Source organism: Pristiophorus japonicus, chromosome 8 (assembly GCF_044704955.1).
Source record: "Pristiophorus japonicus isolate sPriJap1 chromosome 8, sPriJap1.hap1, whole genome shotgun sequence".
NCBI lineage: Eukaryota > Metazoa > Chordata > Chondrichthyes > Pristiophoridae > Pristiophorus > Pristiophorus japonicus.
In genome coordinates this window covers 51,238,114-51,253,730 of record NC_091984.1, presented here as the reverse complement: position 1 = coordinate 51,253,730, position 15,617 = coordinate 51,238,114, and the positions used below count along the sequence as shown (strand labels likewise).

At 43.9% G+C, this 15,617-nt stretch overlaps 1 protein-coding gene and 1 long non-coding RNA gene across 3 annotated transcripts in view; one reads left to right on the top strand and one right to left on the bottom strand.

Annotated features, from left to right (window-relative positions):
- The window catches only part of LOC139268522 (uncharacterized), a 295,271-nt gene that overhangs the window by 190,770 nt on the left and 88,884 nt on the right, over positions 1-15,617 (bottom strand). The gene's annotated exons all lie outside the window — the stretch shown is intronic.
- The window catches only part of slc6a9 (solute carrier family 6 member 9), a 295,904-nt gene continuing 284,811 nt past the window's right edge, over positions 4,525-15,617 (top strand). Inside the window, exons 1-2 of one of the 2 annotated variants that reach the window (XM_070886779.1) lie at positions 4,525-4,657; positions 6,229-6,299. The gene's annotated coding sequence lies outside the window, so the exon portion shown is untranslated. The remainder of the gene's footprint in view (positions 4,658-6,228; positions 6,300-15,617) is intronic. The other variant, XM_070886777.1, reaches the window with a different exon arrangement.

Genomic DNA, 15,617 nt, shown 5'->3' with positions numbered 1-15,617 from the left:
AGAGCTCCCACCGGCTGCCACCCAGATTGGCAGCATAAGTCCCTCTTTTGCCGCCCGCTGCCCTTTCAAGGACCTTTTTAATGAAAACCCCACCCAAAGTACCATTAGGTACCTTGGCAGCCATCGATGGTCCTTTGGGTGGCACATGGGCGGCTGAGAGAAGTAAGCATAGGGGAGCATTTAGGCAATAGTGATCATAACATGGTAAGTTTTAAGAAATTGATTGAGAGACATAAGTAAGACAAAGACTAAGTAAATGGTTAGAAAAAAAGTCAATTAGGAGGGCATGAGGATAGAACTAGGGAAAGTAAACAGGAAAAAATATTGACAAGGAGATAGAACAGCAGTGAAAAATATTTAAAAGGGTGATCAATAAAGTTCAGGAGAAATATATTGTGTTAAAAAACAAGAACAAACTAGCCAATAATGGGACACATGGATGAATAAATAGTTATGGTAGAAATATTAAATAATTACTTTGCCACAGTTTTTACCAGGGAAATTAACAAGATGGCCATGACATTAGAAGAAGAGATCAAAGAGCTGTCAAGATATTTAAGATAGATAGTAGGGAGATAATTGATAAACCAGACAATCTTAGAGAGGATAAGACCCCGAGTATGGATGGGTTGAATCCATGTATATTTGAAGAAGAGATAGCAGAGGCATTTTATATATATATATATATATATATGTATATTCAATAGAAAAGAGAATAGTGCCAGAGAACTGACAGACAGCTAATGTAATTTCTATATTCAAAAATGGAGATAGAATAAATCCAGGGAACCATAGTCCAATTAGCTTAACATCATTGGTAGGAAAGGTATTAGAATCTTTACTCAAAGATGTAATAGAAAACATCTAAACTGAAAATATAATAGAAGTAATCAGCATGGATTTCAAAAGAGAAGGTCATGCTTGACCAATCTTATTGAATTCTTTAAAGAAGTAACAGAAAGAGTAGACAATTGTAATGCAGTGGATCCAATATATTTGGATTTTCAAAAGGCCTTCGATAAGGTGCCTCATAGTGGACTTATGACTAACATCAGAGCATGGTAGAGTCAGATGACAAGTCGCAGAATGGATAACCAACTGACATTCTAAAATATTGGGAAATTTGTCAAATAGAGTGCTGAATTTTCCTGAAATTAGCCAAGGAGGCCTGCTGTAACCCTGCCCAGTTTCTTTCTTTGGGCTTCAGTTACTATGAAAGGCTGGGTGTCTGCCATCAAGTAGGAGCCCAACACTGTCAAGTAGGAGGACATCCGCTGCAGCACTAAAAGGAGAGGAGGCCAAATTTAAAAAAGATGCAGAAGAGCCCGAGTGACATGCCAGGGGACATTAGTAGGCCCTTCACCACTGTCCCAGGGACTCCTCTTCTGGCAGTCCCTGGGCTCAGTGGGATCCATGGCAGAAGACATGGTGATGGGGTGGTTTTCTGGCCCTACCTCCGCAAAGGTACATACATGCTGTGTGACACTAAAGGTGCGGCCTGCTCCTTCCCAGCAGGGGGAGGAAAAGAGGTCGGCATGGGAACATGGAACTCGGTATCGCCACCACTATGCAACCAGTGGAGTAACATTTTGGAAGGAATTCCAGACTAAAGTATCAAAAAGCAACATTTTCTTGGGGGTGTACAGAAGGACATGACCCAGACCACCAAGAAAATTAATCTTGTCCCTGCAATGCTTGTATCCCTTTCAGGCACTTGCAGTTCTTTCTCCAACACAAGAAAAGGAATGTTGGGCACATCCATAGCTTAAGCTACAAGCTCCTGCCCCACTGCCCCCTCTGCATAACATAATGATGAAAAAAGCTTTGCTGCTTTTTAAAGTTGAAGGTGAAGACAATGACGAGCGGGTGAAAGGACCTCCCTCCCCACAATATGAGGAGGGCTCACAGGAAGCAAATGATATTGAACAGGATAGCCAGCAGCAGTTGGCAGCAGTTATCAGCCAAAAAACGAGTGCACAATTGTTAAAGCTCAGTGCTTTTAATAAATAAACATTGACTCATCAAAGGTAGGCTGTAACTAGGGGTGCTGCAAAGATCAATGCTTGTGCCGCAGCTATTTACAATCTATATTAATGACTTAGATGAAAGAACCGAGTGCAATGTATCCAAATTTGCTGATGATACAAAGCTAGGTGGGAAAGTAAGCTGTGAAGAGGAAACAAAGAGCCTGCAAAGGGATATAGACAGATTAAGTGAGTGGGAAATAAGGTGTCAGATGGAGTATAATGTGGGGAAATGTAAGGTTATTCACTTTGGTAGAAAGAATAGAAAAACAGAATAATTTTTAAATGATAAGAAACTATTAAATGCTGGTGTTCAGAGAGATTTGGGTGTCCTAATACCAGAAACACAGAGTTAGCATGCAGGAACAGCAGGCAATTAGGAAGGCAAATGGCATGTTGGCCTTTATTGCAAGGAATCTGTAGTACAAGAGTAACTAAGTCTTACTACAATTGTACAGGGCTTTGGTGAGATCACACCTGGAGTACTGTGCACAGTTTTGGTCTCCTTATCTCAGAAAGGACGTACTTGCCTTAGAAGTAGTGCAAGGAAGGTTCACTTGACTAATCCCTGGGATGAGAGGGTTGTCCTATGAGGAGAGATTGAGTAGATGGGCATATACCTCTGGAGTTCAGAAAAATGAGAGGTGATCTTACTAAAACATGAAACGTATGAGATCCCGGGAGCGGTTGGCTGCCCGCTCTTGTCCCGCCTCAATAAAACCTAGAAGTAAGCGGTTTGGAGCTGGTTGTCTGACGCGCTCAGAATTTTTGCCCATTAACAATCCACCCGCAAGCCACACCCAATCCAATCTGCTCAGCTGTGTTAATAGTCCCTCAGTACTCCAAAGCTTTGAAATGACTCTGCATGATATTATTGTACAAACACAACACATTCATCTTAAATTCCTTTCTTTGCTGTTTTTAAGATCATTCATTTAAAATGGGTTACAGTCACCATTAGAACAGTGGGCAAAATAATTCGATACAAATGCACTCAGTGCTCATTTAACCTTACCTTATCTGGCAGCTAAGCAAAATAATATCCACCAGATGATTTACCTGCTAACGACCATTTCCAATTTTTAATGTAAGAGGCTACGTTGCCCACCCAAAGCTGGCATTGTCCTTCTTTACATTTACAGCTTGGGGCCAATGACCACACTGAGCCCCGACTGCAATTTTAACTCTGGCCTGTATGGGGAAGCCACTGCAGCTTTCCTGTGAGGCTCAACCAGGTCAGACGAGGAGTGGGCCATGCAGAAGCCCTGAATGGTACGTGTTTTATTCTTTGTGGGAGCAGAAGGATCAGGCGTGTTCCGCCCCCGACTCCACCGGGTAGGTTTAGACTTCCCCTCCCCTGGATTCCCCTAACTTCCCTCCAGCAAGACCCTCCCGGAATCCTACAGCTACCTGCATCCACGTCGGTTGTCAGCTGCTTGCCGCAGTTCTTTCTTTCCATTCTAGTCTTCTTCTGAGGGTATATTTTATGCCTAGCTTGAGAAGAATACATGCAAGAGAATGGCCACATTGTGGAATCCATCGGCTCCTACATCAGTTGTGGGATTTCTGTATCAGTGATGCTTAATGTCGTCAATTTCCTTTCCCTGATTTGTTCGGCTTACATTTACTATATCATTGATGAAGTCTGTGGGAAGGCTGTGGCAAATGAAATGTGGATGCATTTATCAGCAGAGTCCAAACACTAGCATTACCTAATGCTCCCTTAAGGGCCTGTGGTTGAAATGTATCTCTATTCTGTTTTCATGTTCCAAAAATACATTCGCTGGTAAATTGTCTAATGTTTCGAATGGCATCCCAAGTACTTGTCTTGTAGTACTTGTCTTGTCTCACTAACGGCCGGAGATAAATTGCCAATTTGGTGGGTATTTTTATTTTCACAATTGTGATTAAATTGTTGTCTGTTGAGTATGATTCAAAGATGAGTTCTGAATGGATTGGGTGCACTTAGGTTTGGCACTGGTGGAGCCCACACACAGCAGATTGCCAACTTCAGAGATGTGATGTGCTTGTGGTTCCAAGCAAGGTGGATGAAGCTTGCCCCATGAATTGGTGCCAGGCTTCTAGAATACTTAGGCCTCTGGTGCAAAATTATAGAAGACCCACGGATAACAAAATAATGCACAAGCCTCCCTGTAATACATACTTGAAATCTTTTCATAACCGGTTAGGTGGCATGCATTTTCAACGGGCGGCAGGGCAGTAGAATAGAAACGGAGACCTGGATTTCACTAAGCGCTGCTGCATTTCATTTTGAACAATTGTCAGCGATCTCTTCCTTTTCCCCGGCGACCCATTCGCCTATCACGTAAATGCGAAAGTGCCTGATGCTCGCACGAGGAGAGAGAGAGAGAGAGAGAGGAGGAGGGGAGGGAGGGGGGGGGGCTGAGCACCAGTGGAGTACAAATAAAATGTGAGGATCTGTAAAAGGAGGAGGAGCCACCGAGCCGAGTAGATTTCACTGGGTCATTCAGTACGGGAAAGGCTGACGCAACTCACAGGACCAAATCTGTCCGGAGATCTCCACCAGAAAACAAAGCAAAGAATTGTGTGTGTGTGTGTGTTTGATTTGTAAAACGCTCACTTGATGGTCTGATCTGCCAAGACTCAGAGAGGTAAGGGCCATGCCGTTGTTTTACAACGTTGCATTTTCCGTCTCATCTCTTCCAGGGTCTCTCTCTCTCTCTCATTGACGGTGGGTTGGCATGTTTTAATATACGGCGGGGGGTGAGATTTTTTTCTCTTTGTATTTTTACTGCAGCGAGCGGCGTGTTCAGTAAGGTTTTGGCTGCTGGTTGGACGTGTGGACGTGGTCATTGTGGGAGTGTGTGTCGCAGAGGGTTGAAGTTTTTTATATATTTGTGTGTGTGTATGTTATATATTGACTGCAATGTAAACTTGGTCCCCGGGGAAGGGGCTCCTTTCATTGCAAAGTGATATTGACTCGAACACGTGGCAGATCCTGCTGCCAAGAGACGAAAACGCTGTTCTTTAACGAGCTATACGGAGAGGGAGAAAAAAAAAAGAGCCAGAGCCATCTCATCTGTAATGGCAACAGCAGCCGGGACAAGTGTAAAATTGTAACAAGTGTATCCCCACAGATCGGTGCAACATTAAAGCCCGCCGCTTCTGTCGGAGGCAGCGTGCTGTCAATACATAATGTAACCTTTTGAGATCTGTGCATGCCCCGCATCACAAAATGTGCGGCTCTTCCGATTACGAGACGATCACGTTTAAATAATTGCCGCATTTACACGTTGGACAATCGTAATTTGCCAGGGTGCAATGCTTCCGTCTCTCGCGCTTTAAAAAAACACATTATTAATTACTCCTCCCTTTTTAATTAAGAGGCGACGAAGCGTACTTATAAAAAATGAATTGCCCCCAGAGTATCCGGGGAGGTTTTCCACCGATAAAGAAAAATATCTGCAAACGTTGGAAATCTGAAAGCTGTAAATAATGAAAATACACAGCATCTGTAAAGAGAAGATACAGGTTGGGGCTTTCATCTGTTGGAGGAAATACACAGCAAGCCAGTCAGCATTTATAAAGAGAAAGGGCAGGCTAACATTTTGGATGTTATACACTTCAAAAGGGTCTTGCATCCATCCAATTAGCTGTGTTCTTATATCAATCGACCTGCTGTGCATTTTCAACATTTTCTGCATTTCCTGGTTGGATCCCTGTCATAGGCTGCTATACAAGTATTTGGGTGTCTGGGAACATTTGGGCTGCAGTAGATTTTTTTTACATGTTCTTGGAATGTTGGTGTGATGGCAAGGCATGGTTCCTGCTCATTCTGATTGCCTGATCAGGTGCAACTGGAGAAATGAAAACAAAACTAGACAGGGGTGGGAGGTTCCTCTCCTGGAAGGACATTGGTGAGCTAGCTGGTTTTTCAACAATCCAGCAGCTTTCATGGTCATTTCATGGCAGTTTGCATGCAAATAAGCTTAATTCAGTTTCACAATTTTCCACTGTGGGATTATGAACTCTCAACCTCTTGAGTTCCTAATCCAGTACCATAACCACTAGGTTACTGTACCCATAATGTTGCAGCTACTAAAGTGTGTGCTGTTTCAAAGATGATTTTTGCATTTTGATATTTGATTGTGGTCAATTTTTAAATGACGAATTACACGATCAGTGATGCCTTTGGCACCCCTGCCCGTTTCTTTGTTCGCAGACGGTAGCACCATCTCGACAGATTCTTCTGGTAACGGCGACCATTCTGAGACATTCAAGTTTTCATGACAGGTAGGTTTCAGGAATCCCGTTTGGGTACTCGCTTGGCCAGAATCACTGGAACTGATGGTGTGGAGTAGCTAGACCATGCGTTCCTGAAACTGACCTCCTATGTGAAAGCTTGAAATATGGGTAATGTGAGAGAAATTTTGTAACAAGATATTATCTTTAACTTCTGCAACTATGTTGCAGTGAAGAATTGCAATAAATATTAAAGCACTGTGGCTTTCAGATACAAAATAGGTGGAATCTTTGTGTTGGTAATTTGGGGTGAAATATCCCAACATTTCCCTCACTTTTATTTCATTGTTCTCACATAATGATACACACTCAGGCCCAATTTAACAGTTTGCTTAATACTCTCTGTCCATTTGCATATTTAAATATAGATGCTTCTATGTATCTCTGATTTTTTAGATGTTAGTGTGTGTCAACCCTTCTCTCTCTCTTGCTGTATGGTTCTGTTTCTGTGTCTCTCGCTTTCTTGCTTAATTCTTTACTCATGTATGTAGTCTTTCCTGTACTTGTACAAATTCCAAACTTGTACATTTTAAATTCAGCTATTTGTTGCGAGGATGTCCATTGATTGACATCAAGTAACCACACTTACATCTTCTGCAGTAGGAATACATTGAGAGAATATATAATTTCAAAACATTTACACTATGAACACACCAATATCCTATTGGTGTGAAACCAAAACGGGATTTTTCTATACATTTACGATTCTCCAATTTGATCAACAGTGGGGTCCATACCAGATTGTCTCTAGGATGAACTTTAGAACTTCTGAGTTCTCAGACCAGTGGCTGTTTTAAGAAAGAAAAAACTTATATTCATATAATGTCTTTCATGACCCTAAGATGTCTCAAGCGCTTCACAGCCAATGAAGCATTTTGAAGTATAGTCACTGTCATAGGCAAACACTACAACTAACAGAAAATCTGTTTTATTTTGGTGGTTTTGGTTGAGGAATGAATCTTGGCTAGAACGTCAGGAGAAATCTCTGCTCTTTAAATAATGCCATGGGACCTTTTATGTTGAGCTGGGAAGGCAAAAGGGACCTCGGTTTAATGTCTCATCCAAAAGACAGCATCTCCAACAGTGCAGTATTCACTCAGTACTGTAGTGAAGTATGAGCCTGAAATTATGTGCTCAGGCCTCTAGAGTTGAGCTGGAACTCATGACCATCTGACTTAGAAGCAAAAGTTCTACCACTGAGCAAAGGCTGAGATGCTAAAACTTGCTCTGCCGATCTATAGATTTTGCTTACATAATTTATTCTAAATGTACAGTAACATTACACGGATGAGTGTTTTCTGGGCTTATCATTTTTTTCCTTCCTCCAATTTTCCCCTAATTACTAGATGCTCGCCAGTATCTCACCCAAGTAGCCATTCTTTATGTTTGAGCTTGTAGGCTGTTTGATTAGGAAGGAAGAGAGAGGAAAGGAAAGGAATCACAGATTGTAAAACGCTGCACCACATTCCAAGACATTTTAAAGAAATCTCCTGATCATGTTCTTATGCTTCCAGATATTCACATTTCCAGCAATGTCTCTGGATAACAATAAAGAGTGGAAATTTTGATTGATTTTATTCACGCTCCTTAGCCCTGTAAACCTGCACCCTAGCTGATTTTGCTGTTCCCAAGGCCTGGAATTCTAAAGTCAGTAGTAGACCCCTTCCCTAAGCTACCCTGCCTAAGATGAGTTGGCTTACCAAAGGGCATGAATCAATGTTATTTAGCCGTATGGAACAGGAGGAGTGGGACCGTCTATACTGCTCAGAACATAAAATAGCCCTAAAATTCCTGGGGTTGGGGTGGGCAGTCCACATCGTGCAGTAGAGGAGGACCAAAATTCGAGGTGGAACAAGGAATCCAACAGGGTTTCTTGCCTTTTCAACCCTGTTAGAGCACTTTTGGGGGCAGGTCCATTAGACATGGGTGGGCATGTAATAATCCAATTTAAATGAGGGAAATATATCATTCAATCTATTTCCTTCAGTTACATTCTTAGCAACTCTGTAACTGAGTATAAGAGTACTGTGGGGCGATGTCGGACCGCAGCAAAATTCCCCACCCCCCACCACCAACTCAGGTGGGAGCGTCCATTGTGCCGGGAGTTGCGTGGGTGCCACCTCAAGATATTTCAGATTGTTAGACCCTGGGATTTCTGATCGGGTCAGAAACATTGGTAGTGGGTTCCATTCAACAGTAGGTCTGCCCCCAAGGCCTGCTCAGGAGTTTCGGGGCCCACATTTTCTGTGACAGCAGCTGCCACAAGCTGGGTTTGATGTTGAGAATTAACCAATTAATCCAGAAGCCAGGACTTTGCAAATTATTTTTTATTTATTGTGAGGATATGAGGAAGATCTTGTTGGGTGACAGAATGCAGCATGTCATAGACTGATAGCACATGGGATTGTGCCTGTTATTTTTCCCACATGATGCATTCTCAGGCTTGGCCAACCCAGCGGTGGTGAGGGGGAGGATGGTGGGAGGGACGAGAGTGTTAATTATAACTCTGCTACTAATCAGTCGTGATGTCAACAAAAAACACTTATTACAGTACTAGCTACTTCATAACATCTGTGGAGCAACATTCAAGAGAAGATGAATAAAAATGTTTCATTTATCCAGTCTGCAATTTATCACTGAGCTTTCCCAACCCCCCTCCATGTGTATTTTTTTCCATTTGGGCTGAAAACACTGAAATATCACAGCAATTAAATTAACATAAGTAAACAAAGGCAGAGGAACATAGGGGACTCATTTGCATCAACTGTGAGCACACTATTTAAATACATTAAAAAATTGGTGTTCATCTGTCTACCAGTTTTAATGGTCTTTCATGAAATGTGTTTGGCCAGAATGTGATCCCCAACATAGAATTGTCTATAATAACAACACCCTCCTTATCTCTGTAATCTCCTCCAGCCCTACAACCCCCCCCCCCCCCCCGAGATGTCTGCGCTCCTCTAATGCTGCCCTCTTGAGCATCCCTGATTATAATTACTCAACCATTGGTGGCTATACCTTCTGTTGCCTAGCCTAAGCTCTGGAACTCCCTGCCTAAACCTCTTTGTGTAACTCTACCTCTTTTTCCTTCTTCAAGACGCTCCTTAAAACCTACCTTTTTGGCCAAGCTTTTGGTCACCTGCCCTAATTTATTTTTTTGTCTTATACTCCTGTGAAGCGCCTTGGGATGTTTTACTACGTTAAAGACGCTATATAAATGCAAGTTGTTGTATATAGTACCTTTAACATAGAAGAAACGTCCCAGGCACGTCACAGAATCATAAATTCTACAAAGATTTCTGCTAACATGTCCCTCAAAGAGGCCATGGGGATGGCACATTTGGGAAATGGCAATAGCATACTGATGCACAAGAGAGGTGCCTTTGAAAAAGCAGGATTAAGGCACGATGCTGAGGACAGAGTGGAGGACATTTTGCCCTGTGTCTAACCTGTGCTATACCCAACCTGTGAGTGGTAGGTGTTGCCAATAGAAGGTACATTTTCTGCTTGTGTGTTCTTGGTACAGGTCCTCAAATACCAGGAGAGGAAATCAGGAAATCACATGCTCTGTCCACAATTTTCCATCTATTAAGTTTAATGGACAGAAAACCACAGCTGCACAAAACTGTCAGCACCAAGATTGCTTATCTTGAGTGCAAAATTCATCCCAAGAAAATATATATAGTTTAAAAAAAAACTGGTCTGAAGTTCTACCTTACACTTTCATTGTGACCTCGCGACACTCTTCCTGTGTTTTCTGATCGCCAAGCATTAGTTGTCGAGATCTGTAAGGGGAGGGCAAGAACTGAGAGATCAGTGTGGGAATTCACACCTGCTGCCCCTGATCTAATTTGTTGCTTATATCTACACGTGCAAATTAGCTAGTTAATGAATAACTGTCAGTGTGACTGGGGGCATCAAGGAAGTGTCGACCTACAAAGCTTCTATTTACATTGGTGCCATTAAATTCAAATTCTGGAAGACTGGTGTCCATTCTGAAATCCAAATTTAAATGGAACCAACGTAAAAGCAGCCAATGACTTCCATTCTTGGTGCTGTGCCCTTTTTGTGCAAAATTTATTTAAGAATGGTAGCTTTGCAGAAGAATGTGCTTGATAGAGAGAGAGAGAGACAGAAGTTAAATCTTTTCCCAACAAAAGAACTACAAGATTGTATCTCTGAGGTTTTTTGTTGCAGGACTGAACCCAACCAAGACCATTTATTTGCAATTTTCACAGAAAAGTGGTTGTTATCAGAGAATGCGATCTCAAAAACACTGGTACAAATGCTGGACTTCCACATAATATAATTGTAATTTGACTTACACTTTCACCATATACCACTGGTCTTGTTCATTACCGCTTCAAACCCTCAATTTTACTCTCCATGTGGTTGGATTGATGTAAAGATTACAGGGCAGCATAGTAAAAACAGCTGTATAATTTGGAAGCCTCTATCTGCAAAAGCCGGGAAAAGAAAGACTTACATTTATATAGCGCCTTTCACGACCACCGGACGTCTCAAAGCACTTTACAGCCAATTAAGTACTTTTTTGAAGTCACTGCTGTAATGTGGGAAACGCGGCAGCCAATGTGCGCACAGCAAACCCCCACAATACAACAATGTGATAATGATCAGATAAACTGTTTTTGTGATCTTGGTTGAGGGATAAATATTGGCCAGTACACTGGGGATAACTCCTCTACTCTTCTTCAAAATAGTGCCATGGGATATTTTACCTGGGAGCATAGGGGGCCTCAATTTAATATGTCATCTGAAAGACAGCACCGTCGACAGTGCAGCACTTCCCTGGAGCATCAGCCTAGATTTATGTGCCCAAGTCCCTGGGGTGGGATTTGAACCCACAATCTTCTGACTCAGAGGAAAATGTGCTACCCACTGAGCCACAGCTGACACTGAGGAAGTAGGAACTAATAATCTCAAGTTTTAAAAAAAAGCGTTTTTGTCTTTCTTCAGGGCACTTTAACAACCATAAAGTGTATACTTTAATATGATCTACAACTGTAATAATTCAGTTTTCCTAACATTGAATCAGAACGTCCTATAGACCTTCTTCATCTGTCAACATTGTTGGCCACACTATTTCCTCCACATGGGGCTGCATTGCTAAACCGACCTCTGTGTTCCATCCTGCAGAATCTCTTATCCATGCTTTTGTCACTGTCATGAGCTAAGTTCCATTCTTCCATTTTACCGGCATTCACTTAATTATTCTGGTTGCCCACCCTCCAATGCAATCAATTTAAAATCCTTGTTTTCATCTTCAAATCTCTCCACATCCATGCACTTCCCTGCTTCTGCAACCCCCTCTAGTCTTATGTCACTTCCCACATCCTTTGGTCATCGGACTCTGGCCTTCCGCATCCCCCATCCTTTTACCTCACTACTGGTGTCAGATCTTCCAGTTGCCTTGATCCTATTCTGTGGAAGTCCTTGCCTAAACTCCTTCACTTCTCTCCCTCTCTTTTTTTTTTCAATACTGTTCACAAAATCTACCGTTTCAACCTAGCATTCAGTCACCTCCGCTAATTTCTCTCATTTCTTGGTGACTGCCATGTTGGGCCGACAATTATGCCCTGGGTTCGGCCGGGCTGTCAACAAGCAGCTTGGCACCCTTTCTTGGGTGCTAGGCTGCTGGCCCGGCCGAAACCCTCCCTGGTGGCCCAGTGGACATAATGTTTTCAACATTAAAGGTGATATATAAACGCAAGTTGGTGCCTCCCAAGTTACTTGGTTTCCTCTTTTGTAACAAATAACTCTTTTCCTTCTTCAAGTCTTAATAGTCCATAAGGAGCCGAAATTGCCCACCGCTGGAAAAACGGCTCACCTACCGTGTTTCAGATGTTTTTACCAGCACGGTTGATGCGTTGGCCTCTTGAGCGAAATTCCGCTCTTTGGTTTTTTTTACACAGCGGCCCGGAAGTCGGTCATAATTGGGGCGGAAGTGCAACGGTAAGCACACTAGAGGGGTGGAAGTTGATGGCGGATGGAGTGTCCTCCGCTGTAACTCATCAGCGTAGTGCCGATGACGTCATCACACTGATGCGTCACCACGTCTCTCCCCTTCACTTAAAGGGGAGAGCTGCTGCCATTATTTAAGTTATGTCCACTGGGCCACCAGGGAGGGTTTCGGCTGGGCCAGCAGCCTAGCACCCAAGAAAGGGTGCCAGGCTGCTTGTTGGCGGCCCGGCCGAACCCAGGGCATAATTGTCGGCCCAACATGGCAGTCGGCCAACAAAAAAAATAAGATGGCAGCGGCAGCAGTAGGTCCTCCCCTTTAATGGCAGCCGCAACGCCATTTTGAACACACTCCAAGCACAGTGCACCAGCAGAAAAAGCTGTCGGTGGCACTGAGAGGCGGGAGCAAGATTTTCTCAGCAGAATTTCGTGATCGGGGTGGGGCGGGGGGGAACACCGGAGGTGAGCGATCTGATAACGCACTTAGGACAGAGCGGTAGAGGGAGGAGCAGGTCACCATTGGGATACCACAGGAGCGGAATTTTAAAAATCGGCGGCCATTCCACTCCGCAGCGTGGCCGCTGATTTCCGGCAGTAACAGACCTTAAGGGAAGGGGCAATTTCAGCTCCTAAATGTCGAACACTTTACAATATTTGAATACTGCTCCCATGGGAGCGGTTAATAACACAACTTATATATATAGCACTTTTCACAGAGATAAACATCTCCGAGCATGACATGTTTATTTACAAGGTGGCAACTGAACAGATAGTGAAGGAGTTCATTGGGAGAGGAACATTTGAAGAGATTGACCTCAAACTTTCTTAGGCCTCAAACCCCCAAGAAATTTTAGCCCCATTGTGTTTTCTTGACAAGAGTTGATTGCAGTGACACAGATATCAAAGGAAACTAGTTTGCAAGAGAATGCACTTGCGGATTTTGCCTGATGGTCAGCCGGGAAAGTTGATGGAGTCGGACGCAGAGAAATTAAGTATTGACAAGTGCTGAACAAGGTGGCTTTAATCTTATCTACATTGACCTGGAGAAAAGTTTATCCGATTTAGGGAGGTGATATTAGACAGGTAATTGGAGTCAATGATGGTGGCAGAGAGAGAGGCTAGAATTCTCCTCCAGGCTGGGCAAGATTTCGGCTTATCCCTCTGAATCCACACAACACGAACCCATTTCCATAGGTTGGTGGTCATTTGCAATGCAACTTGGTTCCTGGCAGGATTCCCGTAGCCAAGGGGTGTGCGCCAGTGCAAAGAGAAGAATCCCAATGCAGCGGGAATGAAGCTGCAGCACCACAAGAGGCGCCGAAGTACTTTAGAGGGACAGAAGTGCCCTGAAGACCATATTAGTGTTTCCACTGAAGCTACAATGAGACCAAGGGCTTTAGTAGCTAAATGCTGGGCCTGAATTAGTGGGAGCAGAGACCACTACAAGGCCCTCCCTCCTGTAGGCAACTTCAGGGTCTTTACCGCAGCTTCCAGTAACGTGGGGGAGACGAAAGGAAATCTGTCGGAGGGCCTGAGCGTCTCCTTCCCCCGTCACCATTTACATGCAGTGGATGGGAAAGGAGCAATCATGACAGGAGTGGGAAATTCCGTTCAGTTGTGGGACAGAAGGCCCATTACCCGAACTTTCTCTCAATCTTCGCGAGGATTTCGGGTGGGATCATGGAGAAGAATTCAGTCCATAGAGTTTCATGTTGGTGTACATGCAGTAGGTGGTAATGCACTTGAAGATGACTAACAGGAGGATAGCAAGGTGGCCTTGTGTGTTTGAGAGGAGAAATCACTGGCTGAGATGTAGTCACTGCTTTCTATTAACTAGGCGTGGAATGGTGAGAGATCAGTGCCTTGGAAGTGCACCATCAAGGAGGCAGTTGACGAGCATGAGATGGTCAACAAAATTGAAGGCAGCTGAGGAGTCTAGGAAGATGAGAAACATAGGATGTCATTGATGACTTTTATGGCAGTGGTTTTAGTATTGTGGGTGAGTCGGAAACTGGGTTGGAGGTACTTTAACAGGCAGTGCTGGGTCACAGTCTACTCAAGGGTTTTCGCATTAGGGCAGTACTTTGAGAAGATCGAGGGGCTGATGGTGGGCTTTTTAAGGGGTGGTATGAATAGTTTTGAAAGAAGAGGTTTGGGACAAACCCTTACGAATAGGGAGAGACAGACTGTGTGGACAATCATGGGGCTCAGAAGGAGAAGTTAATAGTTAATGGTTAGCTGGGTCAGAGAAAAGGGTTGAGGTTCATGGAGAAACTGAGCTTGTTGAGAGCTAATGGCGGATATTGTCTAAGTTGAAGAATATGTCGGGCTGGAATGGAGTCTGCAATGTGTGAGGAGAGGAAAACTATGTAGCTTTACATCCATCAGTTTTTCCTTTTCCTTACAATCTGCTGGCGTTTTAAACCTAAAATTGGTGTCACCAGTTCATGAGTTATTTTGGGGTTGAAATTCAACAATGACAAAACAACGGTCACGGCGATACGTGATATGCCCATACACATTCAGAAAATGCAGGCAGCACGTCAGTTTGGTGCTGCCTGCTAATTAACATGATAGGAGCGAACAGTTTAGCGATGAACGCGCTGCTGACAGGCTGTACGCTCAACACGGAGGCGAAGTTCACGTCGCCGGAACGAAGCTAGCTTTACTTAAAGCTCACCTGTTCCTCTTCAAGGCAGTCTCGAGCTCTTAAAGATGAACTGCCTTCTGCACATCACAAATAAAAAATCTTTCAGCACCAGGCAGTCTGCAGCTCTGAAAGCGGAACTACCTTCTGCACATTAAAAAATGCTATGTGCTTCAGCACTAACATAAAATGGCTCATCAGGCCAAGGAAAGGGTTCCCAGGGCCTCGGACGCAGCACTCCAGCTTTGTGCAGGGGGTCAATACTGCAAGAGAAGTCCTCTATCCACAGGGGCCAGGAGGCCCTCCAGAAAGAAGGATGCGGGACCAGATCGCCGAGGTGAGTCACTGCCAACAGTGTGGCCCCCAGGACCTGGCTCCAGTGCCCAAAGAAGTTTCATGACCTCAGATGAGTGGTCAGGATTAATGACTGGAACTACTAACTGCACCACTAACCTCACACACTGCTCAATGCACCCGCCCACTCCCATCATGCCTAGCAACAGTCTGTACCAAACACCTCGCATTCCTAGCTTCACCTTAGGCCCTTGAAGGAGACGGTGCTGGCCATTATTGGCAGGGGCACGTCTGAGCCCAGCCAGTGGCGGGGCTGAAAGAATACATCGGTATCCTCCTTCTCACATCCCACTTCCCTCTCATCCCACACCTCTTGCTTTACCGCCCTC